We start from the raw sequence: 22,501 nt of genomic DNA on the forward strand, positions 1-22,501 counted from the left end.
GTTGAAGTCTGGGGAAATTGTTATAAATCACATCTACAACCTTTAGTCACTCTGCAGAAAAAGGCCATCAGGATTGTTTCCAATGTTCACTACAGACATCATTCAAATCCACTATTTATGAACTTAAAGCAACTTAAACTGAACGATGTGATCAATTTTAAAACTGCTCAAATTATGTTTAGGGCATCCCAAAACTCTCTACCATCCAATATATAGAACCTATTCCATGACAGAGATGATCACCATAGTTACAGTTTAAGAGGAAACAACAAATTATATTTGCCTAAATTTAGAACCACTTTAAAATCAATGTGCATTTCAGTGCGTGGAGTCAGTCTGTGGAACAACTTAGGGGACAACTTAAAAATGTGTTCTAGCATGATTCAATTCAAAACACTGTTTAAAAAAGAAGTACTGAAGAAGTACGATGAGGAAAGAGAGTGATGCCCTCAGTACAGAGCGATGGAAGAGAGGTGTATGGTCGGAGAGTGTTTGGGCCCGTGTGTGTGTGTGTGTGTGCATGTGTGTGTTTTGTCTCGTCTTGTCTTGTCTCATGGTATTGTTAGTGTACAGGAGTTTTTCTTGTTTTGTTTATAGAGTATTTTTTTTGTATTATATCGTTTATGTCAAATGTGGAATGAGTGAGAGGGTTTGGGCTATTATAAGCAGCTGCTTCATCCAACCCCTTTTCCAGCCTTGCATAAATATCTTTGCCAACATGTAAAAAAAACAAAAACTGTGTTTAGTTGTACTGTGCAGGTTTGAAATAAATATTTCAATTCAATATACGGGTACTTTTGTTTTAATTTAGACTGTATTCTGTTTCATTTGGTTAACTTTTGGCACATGTTTGGCGGTTTATGTTAAAGTGTTCTTGGTACAGTTAAATGCTGCCAAAAGTAATTCACATTGAAAGATAATTCATGTGAAAACAAAGTCAAATAGGTATTATGATGGATACACAGAACAAAGACCATGCAAATACATAGCTGCCAAAAAAATAAGAAAAATAGTCGCCATTTATGTTCACAATAATTTACTTATCCATGCTGTTTTAACACAGCAATTTCTATTTAATTTCTGATTTCAAGCTGTTTCAGTGCTTCCCTTTTGCTGAAAAAATGTGTTATGGTCTGCTATTGTTGAATTGTTCTGGTCAAGTCTAAAATGAACCCAATGGTGGGAACTGTCAAGAAAAATTACCATGTTCCCGCTGCGATTTATTCCTGAGGGACACAAGGAACCATGTAGTGATTCAGCAGCATGTTTCCATGAGGTCGAAGAAAGAAACATATTGCTAGATTATGAGAAACTGGATTGTATTCCATCTGGGTGTGTAAAATCCACCAATGTGGTAATGTCAACATACAACAACATTGAGAAGTCAATTATATTTATATAGCGCTTTTCTCTAGCGACTCAAAAGTATTTAAACCAGTGTGGGTGGCACTAGGAGAAAAGTGTATGAAGTGTATTGCCCAAGGATACAACAGCAGTGAATAGAATGGGGGAAGCATGGATCGAATCTTGAACCCTCAAATTGCTGGCAGGGTCGCTCTACCAATCGAGCCATGCCGCCCATGCTTACGGTACATACAACATACATGCAACCCTGAAATCTCTATACTTAACTCAACATTGAAAAAATGTGGCTATAATTCTTAAACATTTTCAAGTACACTATTGACTAAATGCAGTAAAGACAAAAAAAGCCATCTTTGTTTCTTGCATTGAACCAAGAGAGCAAACTCTTTATGTGTTAAACATTCTTGGCCAACATAAATGATTCTTATTCTAGATAAACCATTTAAAAATCTAACTTTGTAGCACAATGAAAACTTTGAGCCATGATGGAATAAGTTAAAGTACAAATGATGATTGTCACACACACACACTAGGTGTGGTGAAATTTGTCCTCTGCATTTGACCCATCCCCTTGTTCACCCCCTGGAAGGTGAGGGGAGAAGTGGGCAGCAGCGGTGCCGCGCCCAGGAATCATTTTTGGTGATTTAACCCCCAATTCCAACCCTTGATGCTGAGTGCCAAGCGGGGAGGTAATTGGTCCCATTTTTATAGTCTTTGGTATGACTCGGCCGGGGTTTGAACCACGACCTACCGATCTCAGGGCGGACACTCTAACCACTAGGCCACTGAGTAGGTTTAATTAAGATTAGGTGTATTTCAGTGGAATGTCTATAAAACTTATCTTTTTTCACTCAGTTTCAGGACCATCCTGACACTATATAGCATTAGTTGTTGTTTGCAAATAAACATTGTTGGGCGTCATGTGTGTTTGCCGTAAGATGTGTAGACAATTATCAGAAAACCCTTTTGGTAATCAGTATGCATTTTTCAAACTCAAACCATTATTTTGGTTGTTAAAAACAATTCAATTGCAACCCAAATCAGCAGGATGACTGTTTTGTGGAAAGCTCCAGAAAAAACATTGATTCACTCAAAACAAGGAAAAAAGAAGTATCTGTTTTTGCGCATGAATTTTGTATGTAATTATAGCAACACCACTGTTTTGTGGAAATGCCACATGACAATATTAACTTGTGATCATGTACTGCACCCTTTAACATTGTGCCTAAGGTGTAAGTGTGTTACACCAGACATCTGACATTCATTCTACCAACAATTAAAGGGTCTCAACAAGGGCTGCACAATATAGCTAAAATGAAATTTCCGTGCCTGTTTGCACCCTGTGGGTCACTCTCCAGCAAAGGAAGGCACCGATTTGATAATGCATCTATTGTTCCTAATACTGTATTTTTCGGACTATAAGACGCACCTAAAATCCTTTCATTTTCTCAAAAATCGACAGTGCGTCTTATAACCCGGTGCGCCTAATGTACGGAATAATTCTGGTTGTGCTTACCGACCTTGCAGCAAGTTTATTTGGTACATGGTGAAATAATAAGTGTGACCAGTAAATGGTAGTCACACATAAGAGATATGTGTAGACTGCAATATTACTGCCAGTAATCAACACCAGAACTTTAAATATTACATTGAAAACAAAAACATTACACACGGCACTCAAAAATCTGTCAAAATATTTTAGTATGACTTTGACGGATTGTCCGCCCTTTACAGTTACCGTAAAGGGCGTGTCTATATGGCACCCATTAGCAGACATAATATATGGCGTTTTGTTTCACAATATTATGCAAAACTTTTCTTACCTTCTGGTACCTGCTAATGTGTATTTAAAATTGGCATTAGTCCTGAAATTTTGCGCACCTCCGCCACTGTAGTCCGTGACGATTAAGTCGTCGATAAGCTTCTTCTTTATATGGGTATTAGCTCTCCACTGTTGCCATTTCTAATTTAAAGCAGTGTAAAGTTGTTACTTATATCTCGCTATCTAAGCACTAAAAACTACCAGTGTAGTGGGTGTACATAATTCACCCACATAATTTTAGTTGTCAGAGATTTCTAGTCGAACGGTTTTTCACTGAACACATTACCGGTGTTGTTGTACTAGTGAGCCACAGATTAGAAGATGCTGCTCAGTCGTTGATTCAAGTAAAAGTTTGAATGTCATTAAAACAGTTAGCTCCATCTTTTGACACTTCTTCCACTCCCGTCCTTGCAGGCTACACCGCTACAACAAAGATGACGGAGAAGACGCTGTCGAAGGTGACCCACGTAAATAAGACCACCCACAAAACAGCACATCCTGAAGCGACTGTCAGAAAGCGACTTGATGATCAGTAAAACATAATCTATGCAACATTTTGACCGAACAAACACCATTACATGTTATGTAGACCACAAGGAAATATTTCAAATATAGTCAATAATCGCCCTATTAACCAGTGCGTCTTTTATATGAAAAAATACCTGGATAGACCCGCTCATCGGCAGTGTGTCTTATAATTCGGTGCACCCTATGGTCCAGAAAATAGCAGTTTTTGTTGTGTTCAAAGGGAAGGAGGCGACAACCAGGACAGAACTGCGGTTCTTTCAAGGTTTATTTTAAACCTTTGATAAATATGTGACATGTGTATGCTACTCTAAGTGAATGAGTGTGACTATGTGTAATAATAATGTAAATGTTACCAAGGGTTGTTGTCTGTGAGTGTTGGTTGTAATCTTTCGTCGAATCACGAGGGGCAAGACGAAGAGGCAGTTCGTGGACAGGCAATGGGTCGTGGGGAGGAGCGAGGCAGTGTAGTCTGGGTCCAAGCAGGGAGGTCGTGGATCGAGGAGAGCAGTCAGGAATCCGGTTTGATGTCGAAGGACAAGGCTTGATCACGGAAGGCAGGGGAGTCACTGTGAACACACAAAGAGACATGAACCAGGGATACACAGAGAGAGAGCAAAGCAAAGGTGAGGAAATCACGGGGAAGGGGATGCCAGACGTGAAGCTTACGGGAAGGTTAGCGACGTTCTGGCAAAGGTTCCTTGGGTCTGCTGGTCTTTATGCCGCTCCCTTTCATCAAGTTCAGATGTGTCGATTGTTGATTGACTACAGGCTTGTTGCTGCGCAGGCGTGCTGCGCTCAGGACGAGAGGGGACAAGTCTGAGTGCGCTGTCAAAGGAGGCGTATCTTGGCGCGCTGTCAGCAGAGGCGGCCGCAGCTCCAGCCGCTGAGGAAACGCGGGTTCGACTCTGCGTCATGACAGTTTTGGGGATTTACTGGAATAGTCCCGAAGATTGACAATTTTTGAATGTAATATTGCCGATGATCACTGTTGTCTAATCACAGCAGCCAGACTCGTGATTGTGATTAAAAATTGATTAATTGTGCAACCTTAGACTCGACCCTCAAACCAGAAGTCTGGCACAATCAAACATGGCCTGATGTAGTACCTGAAAGACAGACAACAAGACACCTAGACCAGGGGTTCTTACACTTTTTGACCTCAGGGCCCAACATTTTCACTTCCAATTCAAATACAGACACTGAATTAACAATCTTACTCTCGATTTTAATCATATTCAATAATTATATTTAACCTACATACACTTTCCAACCTTGTTAAACGATGTGAAAGTATGTGTTAATCACAAATAATCGTATTTTTTTAACACATAAAAGTTAGGTTTCGGCTGATTAGAAAAATAAATTATAACCAAATATACAGATTAAGAATGGACTAATAAATAACTGACACAAATACATTTACATACAATGATGTTGTGCTAAAATAAAGACAAAAATAATTATTGTTTCTTAACTACACTGTCAATAAAATTAAAACGAAAAGAAAATAGAGCTCCATCACTTTAGTCATCATATTTGCACTTAAAAAACATCTTCATGATTTTAGCTCCAGGCTTCTTCTATTTCTTATATATTGTCATTACCGCCACAAGTGGCGGAAAAGTGAATTACAACTGTGTACATCCGCGGCCCATACTGACCACAGATGAGATGAAGATTTTTTTGCCGGCCCTCTAGGTCTCGCGGCCCAACACTGACCTAGATGACCATAAAACGCAAAGAAGAAATTGGTTGGGCTGTTAGCTTATTTAGTGACGCTATTGCTGTTAAAAAAATATATATATATATACATTTGCTTACTTTGGGCTCAAAAATGTCCAGAACATCTTTGTTTGTTCTCTGCTTTAGTCATAAAAATATTGGTTTGTCTACATACTCTGTCATTACTTGCAAGGACCACTTTAGCCCCCGGCTAAGTAAAGGTTTGTTATGGTAATTTTTGAAACGTTGTTTAGCTGAAACACAAGTATATACAAATAGTTTAATGTAGCTTTGATACAGTACATGCTGTAATGGTTAGTTTGGGCAAAGCACATGAAGTGACTTTGTTTTGGACACAGATGGTATTTTGGGTATTTTAACCTCCGGTTATTATAAGAAACAGTTTGTTTGATTTGCGAGGAAAATAATACAACTTCAATACAAAGTAGGCCTTCCAATGTTATTTTTTTTTAAATTGTGTTTAAGCCTCGTTAAAGTTCATCAAAATTGTTCCCTCAATCACAACAAGTATGTTTTCTCAGCAGCATGGAACTATGAGCCGATGAGCTTGGAATTCCAAAGAGAAAATAAGTCACAAGCAGGACTTTTCTTCTTTAAAAAAACTCTTCGTAGAGCAGCATTTTTCAACTTTAAAATAACCATTTGGAGAGCAGTTGCCAGCGGGGAATTTGTTGATGCTCTGCAGTGCCCAAAAGGTCATCTGAGTGGTTAAGTCATCGGTGAGAGAGAACTCCAGGAATTGTAACGTTCACTTTGCCGCCCCCATGGGCATCTTGCCCATTTTATTTTCCCTCTGGTAAGCCTGAGTCATTTCCCTCAGGCCAGTTTGAAGCTTTTGGAGTGCACCGTGCTCTTTACTGTGCAACTGGTACGACAATTCAACGCTGAATTACAACCGAGCTGAACGTTTTCGTCCCTTCAGAATTGTGTGATGTCACAAACTTTCAAAGTGAAGAATAGAACAATTGTGACACATAAACTAACTATATCGTTGTATTGCACAATATTGCAATATTAACTTATTTAACCCACCAGCTTAATGTATGCATTATTTTCACGTACCGACTTTCCACATGTGGCAGACAAAACCAGCAAAAAAAGGAGCATGAAAAATCAACTCACTATATAACAGTGAAGTAGTGGGAGCCCGGCCGTATTTCTTTGCAAAGACATGTTGATGGCATACACTGTATATTGTATACCAGTGTTTCTTCACCATAGGGCAGGGGCCCAGCGTTGGGCCGTGAGCGCTCACTAGAAAGGAATATGTGTTTTTTAGCTGTGATCCGTATAGGCAGCAGTGGTAGTTTTCCGACACTTGTGGCAGGAATGACAATATAAAACAAACAGACGAAGTCTGGCGCTAATGTCATAGAGAAATTTTGTAAACGCAAAAACTATGACGAAAGTGGTGAAGCTGTATTTTCATTTGAACTTTATTTTTATTGACAGTTTAGTTAAACATATTTATGATTAATTGTGTTTATCTACTTTAGCACAACATGATACATGTACATATATTGTTTATTTGGCTAGTACTAATTTTTCAAATCAGGCTGACTAAGGTTTATTTGTTACATGTATATATATTTTTTTGATTAACACATGATTTTATATCATTTGATAAGGTAGTAAACTGTAAGTAGGTAAGTTCTAATTATTGATTATGATCAAACGCAAGAGTAAGATTACTAATTCAGTGTATGATTGTAGCTGAGATAGGCGCCAGCGCCCCCCGCCACCCCAACAGGGAATGAGCGAGAGAAAATGGATGGATGGATGTATAATTGGAGTGGTCCCAGGCCATCCAATATTGGAAAAGTTGGGTCTCCAGGTCAAAAAAGTTAAGAACCCCTGCTACATACAATGACTCTGCAGGGCACTGCTAATGGAAATTAGCCTTTGGCTGCAATCTGGCACATTAACATTTTATATGTCCATTAATGAGCATTGTCCCATGTACTAAAAAAAGAGCTGTAATATACATCTATAAACACGCTTATTGGTGAGTTTAGTGGGACAGGTGAAAGTTAAGTCAGAGGAAATGCTTAAGTGTATAAATTAATTAACATTTCTGTAGCAATTGCGTCACGGACCGGCACCAGTCTCTGGTCCGGTGGTTGGGGACCACTGTTCTAAGACCCTTTCAGATGAAAAGGGAAAATCAGAATCATAAATTATTAATCAAACACTTCCTTCTGTCAATTGGCTTCAATCGTCCCCTGAGAGCAGGAATGTCAAAATCAAATACATCAGAGGGCCCCAAAAAAATATTTGCTACAAGCCGAGGGTCAGACTGGTTCAATGTTTATTAAAACATATTAAAATAATTGCACATAATCTATTGAACCAAGACCTAACACGGTGTACATTATTTTGATTAAATGAATAATCCAACATTTTGTATGGCTTTGCTACTAATTTCAAGTGAAAACAATTTTCAACTGGCTCACAGACAGAAACAAACTTCCTTCAAAGAAAAATCACATGTCCTATACATTAAATGAAGAGAGCAATATTTTCTTAAGGCTCCGTCAGTTATTTCAAGGGAGAACATTTTCAACTGGCAAACAAGTAAATTTCCTTCGAAAATGAAATGTGTTCCTTAATATCAAGATGAATGCATAAATAAAATTGCACGCATCATAAACTGCAAATGCAATATTGTGCTGCTCTACGATCCTACCAATTACTGCTTTCAAATAGTAAAATGAGAAAATAATAAACAAATAAATAAAATCATTTGTATTCTTTCTCATTGCTCTTTTCCCTGAGTCCATTAACTGAAAAATAAATGTAAATAGATAAAATACAACAATTTATGTCACAGAGACAAACCACTACTTCCTTTAAAGAAAAATCACGTCTTGTAGAAACAACTGTAAAAATGTAGCTGAATTAAAAAAGAAAAATATGTTAATGCTCTGTGATGCTCACTTGTCTGTGACTGAGCCTGATACTTGATGGTGTCTCATCTTTTGTACAAGTTCATCAATGTTCGGTGTCCAGCTCTGAGCTGAGGGTGTCCTCAGGATTGAGCCAAGATGCTTATCAGTAAGACGGCTCCTGCGTGATGTTTTCATCAAAGTCAACATTTGTTCACACCGGTATGTGCTGCCAAACATAGCAGAGCGTGTGAGCAGTTTGGATGCGCAGTTTAGGGATTGTGTCAGGGATGAAACGTGCAAACTCAGCAGCACCCACTCTCCAATAGTTTTCCCTCATTGCACCTCGAGCTCAATCAACTCCATTTGGAGGCTATGGTGGTGCGCTTTCCGCGTCAACTCCAAAAGGATTGGCAAGCAGTTCAAACCTGCTTTTTTGACCTTCAAAGTCAGCAAATCGGAAGCAAATGGGCGTCGGAAGTCGGTGGCAAGTATGTTGTGTTGCGTTAATCAGCAAACTGCACACTGGGGAACACAGCGGTAGAGACCTTTCCTTTCATGGTCTGGCAGCTGGGAAAGTGGCTCAAGTTTTCTTTCCATATCTGCGTCTCCCACAGACTCATAGCTTTGTTTTAAACGCCTTCACTGTACTGTTCATATCAGAGATGGCACGCTGCAGGTTCAACACATTCAGATGGCTCGTGATAAGCCACAGAAATGCCATTTCACACATACATTAAATGTTTCATCTCGTAGCTGTGTTGTGTCTTTCCCTTTGCTTTCCATGAACAGACAGATCTCCTCATACAGCTCGAAACATCTTTGCAACACCTTTCCCTGGCTTAGCCATCGCACATTTGTGTGACAGGGTAAGTCACCATCTTGCCCAGTCACCTGTATCTAACTCGTCCAGAAATGCCTTGAACTGGCAGTGATTTAAACCTCTGGCTCTAATGAATTTAAGTCCACGCATTATGATACTCATTACATGTTCCATTTGGCTTTGCAACAAAACGACTCCTTGTGTATTCCGGAGTGATAAGCTGTCAGCTCACCTGTGACGTTCTCGTCCCGCATCCTCTCACGTACTCTTGCCACCAATCCACTCCTGTGTCCACACATCGTGGGTGCTCCATCTGTTGTCAATCCCACAAGTTTTTTCCAGCATATTTACACATCTGGATACCTCTTCATACAGATCTTGTCCTGCCGTGTATAGGACGTAATGCCAAAAACTCTTCTGTTATGCTCAGGCTGGTGTGTAACCTGACGCTCCCCAGATCCTTGTCGTTCGCTGAGCTCCATTGATCTGGGAGTTCTCAATAGGACATGTATTTCAGAAGGCGGGGCCCTTGTGAAAAAAAAACTTTGTATGTGATTGGATAAACCATTTGTCCGTTATCTTGAATGACTTGCTACTTCAACCACTCACATCGAAATCGACCCGTGACGCTGATGAGAGCAGCGCTCGGTAATCCAAACCCAGTTGAAAGAAGAGCCAAAACATCCTTGCCACCAATAAATGCCTTCAAGACCGCTCTCTGTTCCTCTTTTAAATAATTAGTATTCGATCGATTTCGGAAAATAGTTGCGATAACAGAATCAATGTCAGCACACGACTCCGCGCTGCGTACCGCCATTGTTTTTTGAATCCAAACAGTCCCTCCGTCACATCTATGAAATCCCGCCCGGCAATGCTGATTGGTTCATTGTTTTTTGCTCTCTGGAAGGAGTTTGCGAGCCCAAACCCTTGTGTGGAGTTCAGCGAACTACGAGGGTCTGGCGAGAGTCAGGTTAGCTGAAGTGTACTCCACAAACGAAAATTGACAACTGAGCACTGTTAGTTATGTCGATGCTTTCATCCACAGCAAGGGAATATGCAATGGAATATTTTCCCTTTTCCACAAGCTGTTCTTTTAAATTGGCAGAAAGCTGGTCTACACGTTCGTCAACGGTGTTTCTGCTCAGGCTTACATTTGCAAATGGCTGCCTTTTGTCTGGGTACACCGCGTCAAAAAACTTTAAGGCTACAGTTTTTGATAAACTCTCTCTCCGTAAATGGCAAGGCTGATTTTGCAATTTTTTGTGCCACAATAAAACTAGCCTTGACTGCATCCTCGCTTTGTGATGTGACTTTTGTGAACAAAGCATGCCGGGATTTAAGACCTTGCTTTAATTCTTCCACCTTCTGTAGCCTTTGTTCCATGTCCATATTCTTGTCTTTGTCTTTGTTTTCCTTGGACGTTTCATAGTGCCTTCTTAGATTATATTCTTTCATTACAGCCACACTTTCTCCACACAGAAGACACACAGGTTTGCCTTTTACCTCCGTGAACATGCACTCTGCTTCCCACCTGGCTTGAAACCCCCTGTTCTCACCGTCCACCATCCATTTAGCCTTTATTGGGGAGGAGAGTTGCTGAAAGTTGACATCTGCCCTGAATGCTGATGAATCATGAAGCCGTGGGGAATGGCGGATTGGTGCGTGCAAAACAGCAGCAGTGGCCTGCTGGCCGGTTCTAATACTAATCAAATATCATCCCGGAGCCCATAGATAATTCAGATCCGCGGGCATTGATTTTGACACCTACGCCCTAGAGCAGGGGTCGGGAACCTTTTTGGCAAAGAGAGAGCCATGAAAGCCAAATATTTGAAAATGTATTTCCGTGAGAGCCATATAATATTTTTTTAACACTGAATACAACTAAATGCGTGCATTTTTAAGTAAGACCAACATGTTCAGAGTATAATATGTATCTTATTCTTTTTAATAACATTGTTATTCTGAAGCTAACCAATAATAAATGAAATACTTCTTACCATTAATGCGACATCTTGGACATGTGCAATAGAAAAGGGATGGATGGATTGAAATCTGCTGTCCAGGGCTCGAGAAATCTGTAGAGACTCCTCCCTACCGCCACCAATGACTGTTCTCACAGCTGGACTCTAGAAAGAGGTTTCTCCGTAGCAGAACCTCCAAGTTCTGTAACAGCTTCTTCCCTCAGGACATAAGACTCTTGAACGCATCATAATAAGTCCCTCAATTCCCCCCAAAACGGAATAACTTGCTGGAATATAAAGACAATACAACATGCATCCATAAACGTTGATGCGTATACAAAAGTGCAATATATTTATCTGTACAGTAATCTATTTATTTACCGTATTTCCTTGAATAACCACCGGGGCGCTAATTAATTTAAAACTCTTCTCACTCCTGCGCTTATTCAAGGCATGTGGTAAAAGTAAGCAGGCGCTAATCATTTTTAATCCTCTTCTCACCCCTGCGCTTACCAATGGCATGCAGTAAAAAAATTGAGTGTAATATAAAAAAAAAAAAAAATACAAAAAAATTATTCTGTGGCCGCGGCCCGGTGGTTGGGGACCACTGCTCCAGAACATGTCATCACACCCACCTTTACACCATGCTGTCTGCGTGCCAGTCAGACGCATGCATATCGCTGCTTCTCTTACGAGATTGCAATGCATACTTGGTCAACAGCCCTACCTTCTACACTGATGGTTGTGATATAAACAACTTTAACACTCTTACTAATATGTGCCACACTCTGTGAACCCACACCAAACACATTTCTGGAGAACATTGGCTCTGTAACACATTATAAACGCGATATAAGAATTACCCAGAATTCCAATACATCCATGACTCTTGGCTATATTATACACGCACCCCCAACCCCGCCCACCTCAACCGGCTCACGGAGAGGGGGTGGGTTGCGGGGTTTGGTGCTAGCGGGGTGAATAGTACAGCCAAGAGTCATGGATGCATTGGAATTCTGGGTAATTCTTATGTTGCGTTTATTATGTGAGCCAATGTTCTTCAGAAATGTGTTTGGTGTGGGTTCTGAGAGTGTGGCGCATATTAGTAAGAGTGTTAAAGACAAGTTGTTTTATATCACAACCATCAGTGTGATCTGTGTGGCTGTGGAACAAGACCCCTGGTTTACACATGGTAAAAGCAAAAATAAACTCCTCTGCCATTTTGGAAATGATGACACGACTTTGACCAGGCGGTAAAAGTAAGCATGCGCTAATAAATTTGGGGATGCGCATATTACATGGCCAGCGGCTATTTTAGGAAATACGGTATATCTGCACCTTATTGCTCTATTATCCAGCTCTACAAAGAGCTAAAGAAACAAAATGGTTTTCTTATCTGTACTGTAAAGTTCAAATTTGAATGACATTAAAAGGAAATCTAGGTGTGAGTCTAAGTCTAGATGCAAATTAATGTTTTATATTGTCAACGTTATTTTTAACACTGTGATTACCAGTGGAATTTTTAATTACTTATCGTGTTAAGCAATGTCAGCTAAAATTTATCTGAAAGCCAGATGCAGTCATCACAAGAGCCACATCTGGCTCGAGAGCCATAGGTTCCTCACCCCTGTCCTAGATGTTGTGGCTTTAAAGGAAGTTGAACTGTTAATAGGTTTTTGGAGCTGAATTGTATTTCTACTTGTTAAATTTGAAACAATCCATACTTGTTTGCTTGAAAATTATCTTCCACTTGTTGGCACTGCTGTACTCAACATGATCAATGGGTCTTTGTTACCAACCAATATACCACAGTCATTTAACCTGACATAATCGAGCCTCTTAAACAAGCTCATCTTTTGAAATTTTATGTTTCCTTTTTCTTTAAATGCTTTTGTTTAATCAAAAGTAATGGTGGAATTAAACGAGCAGGATTGGTGTTCCAGCAGGCACAACAGGCCTGATCTATTAGAATCCAAATAACAAGTGGAAAATACTATTTGCAAAGTAGGTGATCCACTAAGGCCGCGTTTACAATTGATAACAACAGCAAAAGTGGTGCAGACTGTCCTGTTTAAATGAGATTTGTGTGTGTATCTTACGGGTCCCAACTGACTAGGATGCTGGTAAAAAATATTATGTGGAGTTGTTGGACTTATGTTCTTCTTTCCCTGAAAATACAAGAATGACTCACAGAGGCCGTCCTTTCTTCTCCAGACATCCGTCTCCTTATTCCATAATAATACAAATTAATGAATTTTCCCTGGTTCACATGTCTGTCTTAATCTCAAACGGCTGGCTGTCTAATAAAACGGAAAGTATGGTATGTATGTATCGTTTCTCTCCACTAGCATTCACATTCAAACACACATGTACCTCTATTCACACTGTATAAAGTTCGAATGCCTGTTTTCAGCTTATTTGCAGGATTTTCTAAAGCTGTCTCACGTAGTGCAAATAAGTACAGTGTTACAGTTCCTGTGTACTATAGGTGAAATGACAACATAAAAATAATTTTGCTTTAAACAACAATATTACTAATCATTCAAAGACTGTTTCTCTCATTGTAAATAAATAAATGGGTTGTACTTGTATTGCGCTTTTCTACCTTCAAGGTACTCAAAGCGCTTTGACATTACTTCCACATTTACCCATTCACACACACATTCACACACTGATGGAGGGAGCTGACATGCAAGGCGCTAACCACCACTCATCAGGAACAAGGGTGAAGTGTCTTGCTCAGGACACAACAGACGTGACAAGGTTGGTACTAGGTGGGGATTGAACCAGGGACCCTCGGGTTGCGCACGGCCACTCTTCCACTGCGCCACATAGTAGACATTAAAGACAGCACCTGGAAAATTTACAGTTAAACAAACCTAACTACTACAAACAATCAGTGCTACAAAAAAATGTGTTTGTGCTGTCACGGTTTTTAAGTCCTTAACATTTCATGGTTTTTATGTTAACGTGTAATTAACATGTTTTTAACGTGTTTTTAATCACATCTTCCTCCACCCGAACTACGTCAACATTTAACTCAGCTTAAAAACCACAATATAATATTAGACCAAAAATGTTTGAAGCACAAACGATTGGGACACGTTTGCAGAGATTTACACAAAGGTGGGGGGCTGGTTATGAATAGTAACATGTTAAGATGCTCTCTGGGTGGCACAGGTGTTGTGATGGTGCGTTTGGCTGAAATGATCAAGATCGGTTTAATCCGGACCGTAACATGCAAGATCAGTTTTGTGAATATAAAAAATTAGCTGCATTTTTTAATTAAAGAAACTGCTGTTCTAAATGTGTTCACTGGATGTCGCAACAGCAATTCAATTGAAACCCACGTCACACATGACTTTGTTTAAAGATGACATGTCCGCTGAATTTTAGCACCCTCTGGATTGGCTGCCGCTACTCCAATCAACGCAGGCGCAAGCAATCAGCTGCTCCCGTTGTGTCCCGCAGCAGATGGCGGCAGTATCGACGCAGTACCTTCTTTCATTGTAAATTATCCACTCACTGGATACAATAACAAAGATGCAAAGACTTAAGTCGATTTGACCATAATCTTTGTAGTTAGAGCACAATGCTGCATTGAACGCACTATGCACATGCCCTGAACTCCATTGTAAAAATATGTTTCTACATTTCTTGTTTGTTCCATTTTATTTCATACATAACACTACTATGTTCACATTGGTTAAGTTTGTAGTTGTGTTATTTTCATTTCGGCTATAGTGTCATTTTTGATCACTGTTTTGTTTGTATTATAATTGTAAAAAATTAATGATGATAAATTAAAGTGTTTTGGCAGTATGTGGATTTCACCAATTCAGGGGTTTTAAGAAACACTTATTTGTTTTCCAAATATTTTTAATGAACTGCCAAGATAAGAATTCAAAACAGGAAGTGCTTAAAGTCTAAGTTCATTGTGTTCTTTGTGGTGTTTTTGAAACTGAACCATTTTTTCCCCCTCAGAATTTTCAACTAATTTGAAGTGTTTTGTCAAAAGGACAATTTGTATCGTACTTTCCGGACTATAAGGCACACTTAAAATCTTTTTTTTCCCCCTTAAAACTCGACAATGCACCTTTTAACCTGGTGCGCTTAATGTACAGAATAATTCTGGTTTTGCTTACTGACCTCGAAGCAATTTTATTTGGTACATGGTGTAATGATAAGTGTGACCAGTAGATGGCAGTCAAACTGACATGACTCAAGTAAACAACACCAACATTTTATATGTTCCATTGAAAATATAGAATATTACTCAGGGCGCTCAAAAATACATCAAAATGTTTTAGTACAACTTTCGTAAGCTATGAAACCGCACCGCTTGATGTGCTTCAACATACAAGCATTATTATGGTGTGTGTATAAGGTAAGACATAATATCTGGCATTTTGTTAGGTAATGTTATGAAAAAGCAACTTTTCTTACCTTCTGGTACCGGCTAATCAGTATTTGGGATCTGCATGAATCCTGAAAAATTGCGTGTGTCCGCCTTTGTAGCCTAAAACGACACCGTAGTCAATACGCTTCTTCTTTTTCTCGATCTTCTTGTTATGTGACATTCATCCTCCGCTGTTGCCATTTCTAATATAAAGTAGTGTAAAGTTATTTCTTATATCTATCAATAAACCTGCCATGAAAGCGCTAAAACATACCGCTTTAGTGAATTTACATTATCAGGAACTTTAGTTATTAGAGAGTTCTGGTCAGACAGTTTTTCACAAGACACATTTCTGGCCTTCTTGTTGTTTCCAGATAAAGAGATGCTGCGCCGTTATTGATTTAAGTAATGTCTGAATGTCATTAAAACAGTTAGCTCCATCTTTTGACACTTCTCCCACTCCTGTCCTTGCACGCTACACCGCTACAACAAAGATGACAGGGAGAAGACACTGCCGAAGGTGAGCCACGTAAATAGACCGCCCACAAAACGACCCATCCAGAAGCGACTGTCAGAAAGTGTCTTAAAGATGATCTGTAAAACCTAATCTATGCAACATTTTGACCAAATAACCACCATTACATGTTATGTAGAACACAAGTAAGTGTTTTACATTAAGAAGAAAGAAAAAAAATTGACACCTTTAATGCGCCCTATAATCCAGTGCGCCTAATATATGAATAAAAGATCCATAATAGACCATCGGCAGTGCGCCTTATAATCCGGTGCGCCCTCTGGTCCAGAATATGCGGTTAATATGTACATTTCAGAATGTGCTGGTTCAATTTCTGGCCAAAGTAACACAAAGTAAACCATTGGAAGTTGTCTTTATTTTAATGTTTAATGCCATGATTTTACCAGTCCAATTTACCTGGGAATATATTTCCTGTCACGATCCGCCTCCCGGATCGGACATAGTTTTGTTCTTGAGTCCTTTTGTGTGTTTTCTAAGTATTTTTGGACTCTTCCGTTCCCTGAGTTGTGTGTGCATTTCCTTGTTTGTATTTGTCACCATGGCGACTTCATTTGCTCCACCTGCTCTGACTTTCTGGCGCACACCTGTTATTGATTATTGTTTGAGTATTTAAGCCTGCCTGCTACCTGTGTTCGTCCTGGATGTTTTCTTTGCTCGACGCAACGGTCACGTTTGTTATTCTGCCTTTGTATTTACCTTGGTAAGTCATGTCTTAGCTTCGCGTGCGCTCTGCACGTCGATACTCTTGGACTTTGAACTTGATGCTTGCTAACCATTAGCATTTAGCCTCCCGTGCGTAGGCACGCCGTTTCTTTGCCGTTTGTCAGTGTTCTTTTGTCATTTTTATATTAAAACAAGCTCCTACCTGCAATCCTGCCTTGTCCGAGTCCTGCAGCATTTTGGGGTGGCAACTTGCGCATTCTTACTGTGTTCCAAACGTAACAGAAACATCCAGCATCTCGTCACCTAGGGACTTCTTGGAGCCTTCGCCTCACCTATCCGCGATGACTCCATCTCCGGGCAAAGGCTCGCCAGCTACAGCCCAGAACTCTTCCCTGAGGGTTGGTAGTCTGTTTCTTTCTCCTGTTACTATACACTCTTCTGACAGCGCTGTTAGGCCGGAGCAAACCTCCGACCCTCCTGTCAATCACGGTGATGTCATTCCGCTAACTCCCCCATGACATCATCGAGGATTTTTTTTTTAGATATCTCGTCACAACCATTTTTTGATGATAGCAGTAATGAGGAATTTTTCGATACTGAATTTCCTCACTTATCCCCTAAAGACTTGTACTTTATTAAGAGACTCTACAAAGACAATATTGTTAATTACAAACCTAGTCTGTACCAGTCACCTCCCCGTGTTAACAACGCCCCGACCACTCGGGATGACATCACACCCCAGGAATTTGTTTTAGACGCGGTTAATTCCCCTTCCAAGCCACCCACACAATTTTTTGGTCCGGACGCTAACCCATTTGATATTTTTTTTTTCTAAATTTAAACATCTTCAGCGTATGTTTTCCAAGTTCCCCCCTCCAGTAACTTTTCCTCCCACCCAGTCTACCCCCCTCCTGACCTCCCACCTTCCACCCTTAAAGGCCTACTGAAACCCACTACTACCCACCACGCAGTCTGACAGTTTATATATCAATGATGTAATATTAACATTGCAACACATGCCAATACGGCCTTTTTAGTTTACTAAATTGCAATTTTAAATTTCCCGGGAGTTTCGTTTTGAAAACGTTGTGTAATGATGACGTGTACGCAAGACGTCACGGGTTTTTAGGAAGTATGAGCGCTGCGCACACACACGGCTAAAAGTCGTCTGCTTTAACAGCATAATTACACAGTATTTCGGAGATCTGTGTTGCTGAATCTTTTGCAATTTGTTCAATTAATATTGGAGAAGTCAAAGCAGAAAGATGGAGTTGGGAAGCTTTAGCCTTTAGCCACACAAACACACGGTGATCCCGGAGGTGAAACTTTACTATGGATCAGAGCGTGGTCAAACGAACATGGATCCCAACTAGATGTCAACCAGCAGGTTTCGGTGAGGAAAATTGTGGTTAAAAAGTCGCTTCTTACCGGAGATCAGCTGAGCTTGTGCCGTCCATAGCTGCCGTCGACTCCCCTGAGACATTGGCGTCAAGACACCTGTGGACACACCCCTCCAACTATCAGGTAATATTAAACTCACTAAAACACTAGCAACACAATAGAAAGATAAGGGATTTCCCAGAATTATCCTACTAGATGTGTCTAAAAATATCAAAATCTGTCCCAATGCAATCGCGTTTTTTTTTTCACTTGTTTTTTTTTTTTTTTTTTCTAGTTTGTCGCTATCAATATCCTCAAACACGTATCTTTCATCCTCGCTCAAATTAATGGGGAAATTGTCGTTTTCCCTATCCGAATAGCACTTTTTGTTGGAGGCACCCATTAAAAACAATATGAATATGTGAGGAGCCCCCACACTTGTGACGTCATTGTCCGCGACTTCCGGTGGAGGCAACTAAAGTTGCAAACTTTATCGTGGATGTTCTCTACCAAATCCTTTCAGCAAATATATGGCAATATCGCGAAATGATCAAGTATGACACATAGAATGGACCTGCTATCCCCATTTAAATAAGAAAATCTCATTTCAGTTGGCCTTTAAGGTCAGTGTCTGGCCACGGGGACCGCGTCTGGGATCCGCGTCTTGAGTGGGGGGCTAGTGTTAGTAGCTGGGCTGCGGAGGTAGCACAGCTGAAACCACTAAACCGCAGCGTCCTGCTAGACCTCCTCCACCAGTGTTCCCCCCTGTTAAACCGCAACCTCCAATTAGAGCTCCTCCACCGTTGTTCCTCCCTGTTAAGCCACAACAACCTACTAGACCTCCTCCACCGGTGTTTCGTTCTGTTAAGCCGCAACCCCTAGCTAGACCTCCTCCACCGGTGTTCCGTTCGGTTAAGCCACAACCCCCAACTAGACCTCCTCTACCGGTGTCCAGCCCAACTCGTAGTCTTAGTCGAAGCCTTAGTCCTTGCTCAAGTTCTAGTCCTGGTCCGACCTGTAGACCGACTCCTGATCCGACTTGTAGACCGACTTGTTGACCGATGCGTAGTCAGAGTTCTGGTCCGAGTCCTGGTCCAAGTCCTTGTCCGAGTTCTGGTCCGAGGCCTGGTCCAAGTCCAAAAAGTATTAGTTCTAATCCCAGTCCTAGTTTTAGTGCTAGTCCAAGTCCTTGTCTCTTTTCTTGTCCAAGTCGTAGTCGTAGTCGTAGCTATATTCCCAGTTCAAGTCGTAGTCGTAGTTCTTGGCGTAGTCTGTGTCGTAGTCGGAGTCTCAGTTTGACTCCTAGTCCTAGTCCTTGGCCAAGTCCTTTCCCAAGTCCTAATTTGACTCCTAGTCCTAGTCCTTGCCCAAGTCTTTGCCCAAGTCCTAGTTTGACTTCTAGTCTTAGTCCTTGCCCAAGTCCTAGTCTGACTCCTAGTCACAGTCGTAGTCCCAGTTATAGTCGTTATCCCAGTCCAAGCCCTCATCGTAGTCACAACCCAAGTCATAGTCATAATTGTAGTCGTAGTCCCGGTCTGGATCACACTCCAGTACCTACTCCTCTACCGGCATCAGCACCTGCTCCTCTGCCGGCATCAGCACCTGCGTCTCTAACATCATCAGCACCTGCTACTCTGCCAGCATCAGCACCTGCTCCTGGACGGCATCAGCACCTGCTCCTGGACGGCATCAGCACCTGGTTCTCGACCGGCATCAGCACCTGCATCAGTGCCTGCTTCGGCTGCAGCCCCCGCATCTTCGTCTGCTGCTCCCATGCCCGCTCCGACTCATCCACCTCCACGGGTGTGGCTGTACCCTGGGCGTCCACCTCACGGGACGCATCCACCTCTACGTCGGCCACAGGTGTGGCCGTACCCTGGGCGTCCTCCTCGAAGGACACATTCTCTTCATCATCGGCCACGGATGTGGCCTCTACGAGATCAGCCGCCAAGATTTCTGCGGCAGCGGCGTTCCACCCACCGCCACCATCTGTCGTGTCCTCAGTGGATTCGGGGACACAGGACATGGCGACCCTCCACCATGTCCTCCCTCCGCCCTTCACTTTTGGACTGTCTCGTTGTGGGGGGGTTCTCTGTATTATTTGAATTTTGGGACATCTGGGATCTGTCCCTTAAAGGGGGGTAATGTCACGATCCGCCTCCCGGATCGGACATAGTTTTGTTCTTGAGTCCTTTTGTGTGTTTTCTAATTATTTTTGGTCTCTTCCGTTTCCTGAGTTGTGTGTGCACTTCCTTGTTTGTATTTGTCACCATAGCGACTTCATTTGCTCCTTCTGCTCTGACGTTCTGGCGCACACCTATTTTTGATTATTGTTTGAGTATTTAAGCCTGCCTGCTACCTGTGTTCGTCGTGGATATTTTGTTTGCTCCACGCAATGGTCACGTTTGTTATTATGCCTTTGTATTTACCTTGCTAAGTCATGTCTTGGCTTCGCGTGCGCTCTGCACGTCAATACTCTCCGACTTTGAACTCGATGCTTGCTAACCATTACCATTTAGCCTACCGTGCGTAGGCACACCGTTTCTTTGCCTTTTGGCAGTGTTCTTTTGTCATTTTTACATTAAAACAAGCTCCTACCTGCAATCCTGGCTTTTCCTAGTCCTGCACCATCTTGGGGTGGCAACTCGCGCATTCATAATGCGTTCCAAACTTAAAATGTCCTCCATAAAATGAGTTTGACACTACTGATCTAGATGCAGAAAAATGCATATTGCATTTTATTAACTATTGATGCAACTTGTCCAGGTTGTACATGGGATGGATGGATGGATAATACATATTTTATACGGGGAAAAAAAAAAAAAAAAAAAACGCCAATAAAAAGAGAAACAAGCCAAACAAATCAAATTGTTTTAATCAGCCCCTTAATTTATCCGGCAGCTATACAATTACCAAATTATATTTCTGAATAAGTGTTGCTAGAATTTTTTTTTAGATAAAATATATATTTACATAAGTCCTATTCAAAAATAGAATAACTCCATTTAAAGACAAAATGCCAGCAGACTCCAAAATTAATCAAATACATTTGTTTTGGTGTCTGCTGGCTGTAAATAAGTCTCTGAAGTCATCCAGCAGGTATACAATGGAATAGCTTAATAAATATGTCTAATATTTTTATCTCTGTAATACAAATATGTTGACACGCACATGGATGGAGTATTATCTTTCCATTGTCCGTCTTTGCAGCGTGATCGCCTCATTTCCCATTGACATTTGAGCGAAAGTGTGTAGGCTATCTGTGTTGGCCCTGTGATGAGGTGGCTACTTGTCCATGGTGTACAAGGGACAAGCGGTTGAAAATGGATGGATGAATGGGTGTACGTTTACGTGAACATTCCAGACGCACAAAATATAGCACAACAGTGGACGCAGAACAGTTTTGGTCTTGATGAATGACATTGCAAACACTAAATTAAAAATATTTGCCTCTTCTCCTCCCAGTATTATGGGTGGTCTGATAATCAACATACATCCTGCAAATTCATGAAGACAGACACACTAAATGGACTGTAATGTTTATATTGCTCATTTGAGAGACAAAGTCCTATGCGCACCAGCTTAGTAGATCAGGTTTGCAAATGTTTTATTACATGCAATCCTTTCATCGATCAGGCCGTACGTGTCTCAGAGAGAACGGAAAGGGAGATCAGACAACTGTGTGGATAAACTAAGTGAACCGTAAAGGAGAAACAAGAAGGAGGAAAAAAAGATTATGAGGCAGAAAAAGGTTAATGGTACCATGGATGAGCTCGGTTGATCCTCATAATCCTCCCTGTGCTGTTTAAAACTGAAACACATCGCAGTGACAAGGCTATTTCTCTGGTCTGACCCTACAAAGACTACACTGAGAGCATCTATGTTTCAAACCCTTTGTCATCTTCATGCCTTGTCCTGAATGTAACCTTGCAAAATACAGAGGTACCCTGAATCCTTTTTTATGGCTTACACAAAGACACAAATCTGGACTGTTTTCAAATAGATTGATTACAAAGTCATCTTCTTCTAAAGACTCCGAGTCTTAAGGTCAACAAAGGCTTTTAAAATGTATACCGAGATGAGGGTTTTTTTTATATTGTGGGCCTACTTCCTCCCCACTAACCAAATCAAAAATGTATGAAGTATTGATACAAAATATACATGTTAAATCTAACATTTCCTCAGTCTTCAATGTGTGTTGTATATGTACATTACATATTTATGAATGTTTCATTACATATTTATAAATGTTTCAGCCGACATTCATGTCTCTTGTTTATGTTAAATATCATCTCCTCTAAATTTGACCGTTAATCAGTCATTCATCCATGTTTACCACTTTTCTGTCCCGGCCCGGGCGCATGCTAATGTGCACTCATCAGTGCGCTCTGATGACT

General features: G+C 40.9%; 1 long non-coding RNA gene across 1 annotated transcript; it reads right to left on the bottom strand.

Annotated features, from left to right (window-relative positions):
• Positions 1 to 3,962: 3,962 nt before the first annotated feature.
• LOC133557070 (uncharacterized) lies at positions 3,963 to 4,608 on the bottom strand. Its single transcript, XR_009807678.1, has 2 exons — positions 4,382 to 4,608; positions 3,963 to 4,281 (listed from the first exon to the last, which is right to left on the bottom strand). It is a non-coding gene; the product is annotated as an uncharacterized LOC133557070 (long non-coding RNA).
• Between the last annotated feature and the right edge of the window lie 17,893 nt (positions 4,609 to 22,501).

The sequence above is a fragment of the Nerophis ophidion genome, linkage group LG08 (genome assembly GCF_033978795.1).
Source record: "Nerophis ophidion isolate RoL-2023_Sa linkage group LG08, RoL_Noph_v1.0, whole genome shotgun sequence".
Classification (NCBI taxonomy): domain Eukaryota; kingdom Metazoa; phylum Chordata; class Actinopteri; order Syngnathiformes; family Syngnathidae; genus Nerophis; species Nerophis ophidion.